This window comes from Haliotis rubra, unplaced genomic scaffold, assembly GCF_003918875.1.
Source record: "Haliotis rubra isolate DU_JTF1 unplaced genomic scaffold, ASM391887v1 Scf420, whole genome shotgun sequence".
Lineage (NCBI taxonomy): Eukaryota > Metazoa > Mollusca > Gastropoda > Lepetellida > Haliotidae > Haliotis > Haliotis rubra.
The window spans coordinates 486,230-495,002 of NW_025767103.1; positions in this window are offsets into that span (position 1 = coordinate 486,230).

Here is an 8,773-nt window from a genome sequence, read left to right on the forward strand (position 1 = left end):
CCCAGGGAAACCTCGACAAGTACTTCCGGTGTCTCGCGGGTAGTACTAGAAATGGGATTGTAAAGGACGCCGACCAAGCTGCCCTATCAAGCAAGGAAACCAAGACAAGTGCTTCCGGTGTCTCGCTGGTAGTACTCTAAATATAGATTTAAAGAGGACGCCACTAAGCTTCCCATCTCCAAGGGAAACCAAGTACTTCCGGTGTCTCTCGCATAGTACTATAAATAGGTTTGAAAAGGACGCCGACCAAGCTGCCCTGTCTCACAGAAAAACCAAGATAAGTTCTTTCGGCGACTCTCGAGTTCTTTCGGCGACTCTCGAGTAGTATTATAACTAGGGTTGTTAAAGGACGCCTACCTTGCTGGTATATCTCTCCGCTCTGTCAATAAGACAGGGGTGAATCTCAGAATTAACTATTTCTGCTGCAAATAATGAAACTAATAGACACATGGCTAGACAGCGATACCGAGAACAACTTGGGAGGCTTGGTTACTCATTGGTTCACGGGAAGCAGAGGCTCAAATGAAGAAGCATTGCTGCTGCCACGGCTCAATTAATGTGCTTCACATTTTGGGACAATAGTGACCCTCAACATTCCCTTAGTCTGCGGATCGTGTATTTGCCCTCCAACACCTACGAAGATCCGTGTTAGTAACCCATGCTTGTCGTAAGAGGCGACTATCGGGATCGGGTGGTCAGGGTCGCTGACATAGTTTATCAATGTCATCGTATCCCAATTGATGCTCATGCTTTTGATCACTCGACTGTGTGACAAATACTCAAGGGATATTGTGACAAATATTCACAGAAGTTCTTGACATTTGGTTATGTAACAGTGTGACATTTAGTCTCAGAATAATGTGACATGTAGTCTCAGAACTGTGTGACATTTAGTCTCGGAATAGTGTGACATTTAGTCTCAGAATAGTGTGGCATTTAGTCTCAGAAAGATGTGACATTTGGTCTCAGAGAATGTGACATTTAGTCTCGGAATAGTGTGATATTAAGTCTCAGAATAGTGCAACATTTAGTCTCGGAGTAGTGTGACATATAGTCTCAGAATAGTGCCACATGTAGTCTTGGAATAGTGTGACATTTAGTCTCAGAAGAGTGTGACATTTAGTTTCTGAATAGTGTGATATTAGTCTCAGAATAGTGTGACATTTTACAAGGGCCAATGTGACATTTTATCAAGAAATGCTATGAGCATGCAGCAGCTAAGCTCATAGGAGTATTTCTTTTTTTGAGAATGTAGAAAAATATTTTCTTTTATAGGATTATCTGATACCTCGTGTATTATTCCCTGCTGTCGTCGTGAGTATGGACAGACGCGATATCTAACCGTGCAAGGGAGACATGGCGGCGAGTGATGTGAGATATTACTATTTGTCACCATTCCCCCTGACAGGAGAAGATTGCAGCGGACGCAGAGGCCTGGAGACAGGATCATATCACCATTTCTCAGAGATGTATGTTGGATTCAGACTGCACACACTGTCATCGCAGGCGCCAGAAATAACCGGCGTCACAGTCATGAATATCTTCACGCCAAAAAATACCATATTACAGAAATCTGGCCGTTTTTATTCCTTTCTGAATAAGCACGTGTCAAAGATACGTCCTCTTCTCGTCAATCGACGTGAACAGATTAAATTACACGCCTGCCTACCATCGGCTGTGAGTGGCACAATGACAGGCAAATATATCTCGTTATAGTGATGGGGCGTCCTTCGCGCGAGATTTTACAACACCTAATCAGTTAGAACCTGTCTGCATTTCTTCACGGAAAGTTGTATGTTTTACAGAGATGGACGCACCATCACTTCTATCCATCATGCTGAAGCACTCCCCTCTTATTAACATGCACTTCTTCCCTGTGTAACCATTAACTCAAGTGAAACACGTTTTTTGATTGATACTCCTTTCAGCAACTTCTTTCGCTTTTTTGAGTGATTGAATAAAAATATGCTTACGTCTGTGATTAATGCCATGCCTATGTAACGATGAGATGTACGTGTTAAAGTCTGGATCCAGCAAACCAGTGGTTGATAGTATGAGCATAGATCTACACTTCATATGTACGTTATCTCAGCCACAGCCGGCATTTGGTCATATGTGCTGTATATATGGTTAAGTCTGGATCAAGCAAACCAGTGGTTGATAGTATGAGCATTGGTCTGCACTTCATTGGTACCTTATATTCCAGCATTCGGCATTTGGTCGTCTAGGAGGTCACGCACTGTCTGTGCTGTATAGGTGGTAAGGTCTGGACGCAACAAACCGATGGTTGACAGTATGACCATATATCTGCACATCGGTAGTGGGAAGGGTGCATTGTCTTGCCACAGCTAGCATTTAGTATGCTTGATGGTCAGGCGCCCTCCATAGTTAGTAGGAGGTCTGAACCAGTGGATGAAAGCGTGAGCACGAATCTAGCTACAATTCGAGGTTACGTTGTCAAGCAGCAGCAATCCCAGATAGTCATCCACCGTCGTCAACGCATCCACCGACTGAAATTATCACAGATGAATTTATTTACAAATTTCAGAAAATGTTTATGCTTCCAAGCTATGAAAACAATTAACGTGAAGTTAGTACTGAAATCAACAACAGTTACACTTCATAGAAAGTTTATTTTTATGTTTCATTTTACTGATTGTTTAACTTACTGAAAAACGATGCAGGTAGGAATATTCTTGAGAGGAACCGGTGTCATATTTTTCAGGCATTGTGAACACTTCCAGTCATTGACAGTATCCTGTGTTGTCGCCTCTATAGATAAATGTCTGGTATGACCTCACAGGAAGGAGACACAGTCCATCTGGAAGGGAGAGTATTTCTCCGTGATTATGTCGATTGGTTGTCGATAAAAATGTCAATAGAAACGTTTTAACCGACTAAACAGTTTTTGAAATCTTATAAATCGTTACATATTGCCCTCTGACCCCAGATGTTAAATAATATATGAGCAACCCTGGGCCTTTGGTCGCCAACACCTCTCGCTTTGATGCCGTGGGCGATAGGTATCGAAGTGTCATAAAATATACTCAACTGGGCCAAGTCGTTGGTAATTGTTATGTTAGAGTTGTCTCCCTTGAATTACTACCCGTCCATTCGCTACAAATGGAGTTTTTCATGTGTGGATAAGAAATGGTTGTGTACAAAGATACCTGAGGGTATATAACTAGATTTGCACACATAGTTGCTGAAGTTCGCTTGGGTTCGCCCCGACTCGTAATCCAGTTCGAAATCAGCGAGCACTGACAGGATTCCATATTGCAACTAGTTTTCGTGCACGTGTCCATCTCATCATCTGGCAGCAGTCATTAGCGCCAGATAACAGTTTAAATTGTTTTCCTCGCTTCTGTCTTCGTATGAATGTGCACAGAAATTTTCTAGAAGCTTTCCAAAATGTCCGTTATGGTGTGTAGAGAAAACAATTCTTTGGGAGTTTCCAGTGCATCTGTTTCAACTGAGGCTCCATTGATCCTAACATATTTCATGAAGAACATTACCACTACTAGAAATATATCCTGCCGACTGATTGTCCGGTCTCCTTTGTTAACATACAGTACAAGTCGGTGAGTAAACACCATGGTTCTCTAATTCGAATTGTGGTATGAAAACATGTACCCAACTAAATGGGTCGGTGTCGTGTAAGGGCAATAATGTGACGTCATCGGTTATCACGCCATGACTGCCCTTGTTCACAATTTATATTACAACAACGAATCTACTGGCTGTCGTAAAGCAGGTCTCACATTGTCATCAAATCACTGGAAGTAGACAACAGGACACGTGAAAGAGAGTCATGAAGGGGAACACGCACTTGCAGAAATTCTGCGATTTCCAATTTGTGCCTTAGGTTCTACAGAATCATTCGTGACCCACTCTCGTTATTCCGGGACAAGCCGGCTCGAGCCCGTGTCGTGTTCAACTTTGCGACTAGGTTCCGACTAAGCGTAATGGGCACAGCTGAAAGGATTGTCAATTCGTGGGTCTTCTTCCAAAATGGCTGCTGATGTAACTCAAAATGCAAGGAAAAATGTGTTTGGCGGGGCGTAATAGATCTTACAGGCTTTTGCAACTGACAGGGCGAAAGTAGCATTTATGTATAACTTGTTTCACAAAGATCAACTATATTTAGGAATTTAGACTTGCTGCTCCACAGAGTGAAAAGACAAGCCCGAGCGCCAGCTGGTGCTTCCAGGAAAATGTACCACTTTGTTGAGGACATCAGAGATGAGAAGTAAGTAACGAAACACGAGGTTTAAGTTGCTTCAAACTGAACCAAGGCGAAAGACAGTAGCTAGCTGAGGTTAAAGCTGAATCTGTTAGTAAAGTGTAGCAACAAAGCAAAACAGTGTGGCAAGGTTACAATAATGGCATGGTGTGGTAGTCACTGACAAGTCACGTCTTCATCTACGTAATGCTGACGGCCGATTACGTGTTTGGCGTAGACGTGGTGAACGTTATGCTGATGAGTGTGTGGGTTCAGACAGATCTTTGGGTGGTGGGAGTGTCATGGTCTGGGGTGAAATAAATTACAATCACAGGACTGCCTTCATGTCTGTCAAGGGAGAGTTAATGCCCTTTATTATCGTGAGCAGATTCTTCAGAATCACATCGTATCTGTCTTCAATCACCAAGATGTCCATACTTTTCAACAGGACAACGCACGCGCACACACAATTCTTTTCATGCAGTATCTGGCCCAGCAACACATCCAGGTTATTCATTGGCCAGCACAGTCGCCCGATTTATCCCCAATGGAGCACTTGTGGGAAGAAATTGGTCAAAGTCTATCGACGGCGACAACAGATACGAAACATCTGGGAACTTGAGGCTGCACTACTGCAGAAGTGGAATGCCATCCTGAAGAACTCTATTCTGACGCTTATTGACTCAATGAGGAGACATTGAACTGCATGTGTCAATGCAAATGGCGGTCACACGCGATATTGACTTTTCGATTTGACCCCACGTGTGTTTGATCCTTTCTGACTGTGGAACAATTAAATGAATAAGCGGCTTTTCTGTGTTGTCGTTCTTGTCAGTCGTCCATCTGTTATTATCCACTCAAAAAATATCAATTCCTTACACGTGCTTTTAATAATCTGAACTTTTATAAGTGGTGCGTTTTCAATGTTGTTCAGTATATTTGATATCAGAAGACACGAGGGTGAGATTCTATATATCATCAAAAATCACTCTTCATTAGTTTTGAATGAAAATTGTACATCTCTGAACATTGTTCTGTCATTAGACTTGCAGTGCAGCGATGCCATACCATTGTGACGTCATCAAGTTCATGACATCATAGCATTGTCAGCTCATTCTACAAAATCTACTGTCAAATCGATATCTCCTAGGAGATATCGTTTGATCTCACACTAGCAATATCTCCTGTGAAACACAGTTAAGTTCAAGTTCTGCCATCCCTCTATATAACTATATAACTAAATTAATGTCATCTACATGGAGCAGTAAACTACTGACGACTGAAAGTAAGAATCCGGTGTAAGTTGGAGAAAAGCATTTCTTTAGATCCGGTCCATAATTTCACTTGTTTTGTGTCCATTTCCTGTGTAGTGTTTAACACAAGTCTGATATGAACTTTAGAAGTAGTTACACAACCGTGTCAAGACTTCTTTATAGTTCCACTTGGACTTTTTGGGAGGATATTGCATATATATATGCCATTTAATAAGAAGGTTGTACTCAGGTTTTATGCTTGAAACTTTTTAGACATCAAGTTCCAAGATGTAGTCATTGGAAATAACACCAGAAAGCCCACACTACCAGTAGAAGATGGTGTGGCGGCAGTACACCCGTCAGGCAACAGGTACATTAGTGTACCCATAGGACAGGTGAGGAATGGGCTGTCTGTTACAATTCCCGGTATCTCCACTCCAATGACCATACAGAAGATGCAGCAAATGAATGATGATATCCACAATTATGATGTAAATTTCCTGAATTGATACTTCGTCCTTCTTGACAGGCAAGATGCTATAATGGAAGGAAATCTCGACCTGTGCAACATCGTGTTGAAGTCCATGACACCACTGTTTCATTCACACTCATGCCTATCCAAATATATGACTGTGTGTCCGGACTTCATATTGAAAACAGAAGCCATGATGACTGCACGCAAGTCTCTGAAAGTCAGGGCTGCCTCTTTCGTAAATCGAACTGGCAGGAAAGGGAACAACAAAGCATCGAACATGCAAAAGGAAAGCCGGGTTTTCGTTTTAAAGACTTGGGTGCAAACATAATGCACAAAGTAATTCAGAAGGAAACAACATGCTCCCTAAATTAGATAATTAACATTGATAAAGGTGGAAATTTGGTAACCTAAGAATGGCTTGGATTGTGCATATAATCCAGTTTCAGCATTGTTATGCAATTACCATGTGCAAACTTATTGCAGTATTTTTGATATTTTCCAAGTGAATATTCAGTTCATTTAAGAAGAAACGTCATGGATGTTTGTCATGTACATTGTGACAGTTGCTGTTACGAATTCTGACAGGAGTATTTTGTCAACCTTGTAGTCGTGTAAATACTTGAGTCGGATTGACTTAATTATATATTGTTATGACAGGTATAGTTTTCCCACTGAAAATGTAGATTCACAAACTGTCTTCTTTCCAAGCGTAGTAAACCAATTTGTCTTGACAGAATAAATATTCTCTTCCATGTTAAAATGAATCATTTAAAAACAAACTTCTGGAATTGATGTACCCACTGTACTTAGTGAACTTTCAATGCTGCTGTGTAATCCTTGTGGAATTGAGCAAGCAACCTATTTTCTAGAGTAGGGCAGGTTGGTGCACAAGTGTAAGGTTCAAATACTTCAATCAAACCCTGAAGTTATGTCTTCTATGACCTTAAGTATTCTTGTTGACATATGCTGTCAAGTAAGAAACAGTGCGACAAATTTACAAATAAAGTTGGCAAATTTATATGTGCTTAACCTCTTCGCTTCCTTTCATTGCCTAATACGTATATAAGAGCGCTAACCTTAAGGGATATATATTTGGTCGATCTGGGTTGATGGTAACCAAATCTGTGAACAGCAGATCTGAAGCAAGGGTCTTCACAGCAGTAGGTGTAGCAGTAGCTGCCAGAACAAGGTGTGAAGCATCAGGAAAAATGCGGACAACTTCGGACAGCTTCTAGAAAGCTGCGCGAAACTTAGGACCCCTGTGAGAACGGTGCATACACGCTGATTCCGCAATCCTGAGAAGCCTCCAATGCCCTATGAACGGTGACTTCATTATCTGAGTGTTTTCATATAATTGATGGAAGCAAGTTGTTATGTGACAGTGTTATTCATTGTAAATAAGTGATTAAACTGTGTTGCGTTGTTTCTTTTGGAATTCAGTGCAGAGCTACGGCGTGCTCGTTCCTACTATATTTAGACCTGCAGTGAAGAATAGTCTGGAAGTTTCTAGAACAGCAATGGTAATAAAGCATTGGGAAAAAATACCAGAACGTATTTAGTTCATATAAGTTGGACAATACATGTTTGTCTCTCACATGAAATATTTGAGACCAGCACTGATCACATATTTTACATTATATTGCCTTTGTATTTGTACTGAAATTGAATTTGTACAATTTCGTTTGGTGGAATATAAAGTTATGAATATACATCTACAATGAAAACCATATAGCTGAATGTCTTAAACGCATCAGATATAAAGTAATTGTAAACGTATTCCATCCCAAGAATATCAATATTTGTAATTCGGTTCCATTTGTTCCAAGTATTTCGATAACAATGGAGAGAAATTCAGTTTTAGGAGAAATAGAATCGTTTCTATTCTATTCGTTTAGTCGTTTCTAATCAGTCAGTTATGGTTTACCAATAACTGCCAATGTTATTCAACATTATGTCATAGTCGAAAAACGCAATTGTATGTACCCGTGAAGATCCGGGTTAGAATTGATCTTCACTAACCCATACTTGCTGTAGGAGGTGACTAACGGAATCTGGTTGCCAGGCTCGCTGACTTGGTTGACACATGTCATCGTATCCCAAATGCGTGGATCGATGCTCATGCTGTTGGTCACGGGATTGTATGGTCCAGACTCGATTATTTACAGACCGCCCCCATATAGCTGGAATATTGCTGAGTGCGGCGTAAAACTAAACTCACTCACTACTTATACATACATAGTTTTAAGTGTTTACTGTTAAATAGTTTTAAATAACTCCCCTGTTAATAATTGCTGTTATATGATTAGTTTTAAAGGTTGCATTGATATATCTGTAAACCCAAGCCGCTAAAAGGAAAAAATCAATGGAAAAGCACCAACGGGGCTCTTAATTTTTTCCCCACAGATCTGCCTGCTTTCTAAATTTCATTAATTTTGATTGGTCTTTTAAGTTGTAGGGGACGAGTCGAAGGTTCGAGTATTGGTTAGTACTGTGGTCTTATGTTTTTACTGTGGGTATTAATTCGCATCATGCACCATACATACAATATTATATTATTATTTTTATTAATGTTGCTACTGTTGTTGTTGTTTTTGTTATTTATTATTGTTTTTGTAAGAGGGACACGTATTTACACGCAACTCCGCACTATCCTTTATCGCCTCTCTCTTAACTTGAAATGTCACTGTGACTTTATGGCTATGGAAAGAGTCCCGGTGAGAAAATGGAGACACCAAGGTGGGGCTAACATGAAACCGGACTGCCTCCACGTACACCAAATACCGCCAGTGTTTGCTGAAAAGACATGCTCGGATAATCACGCTT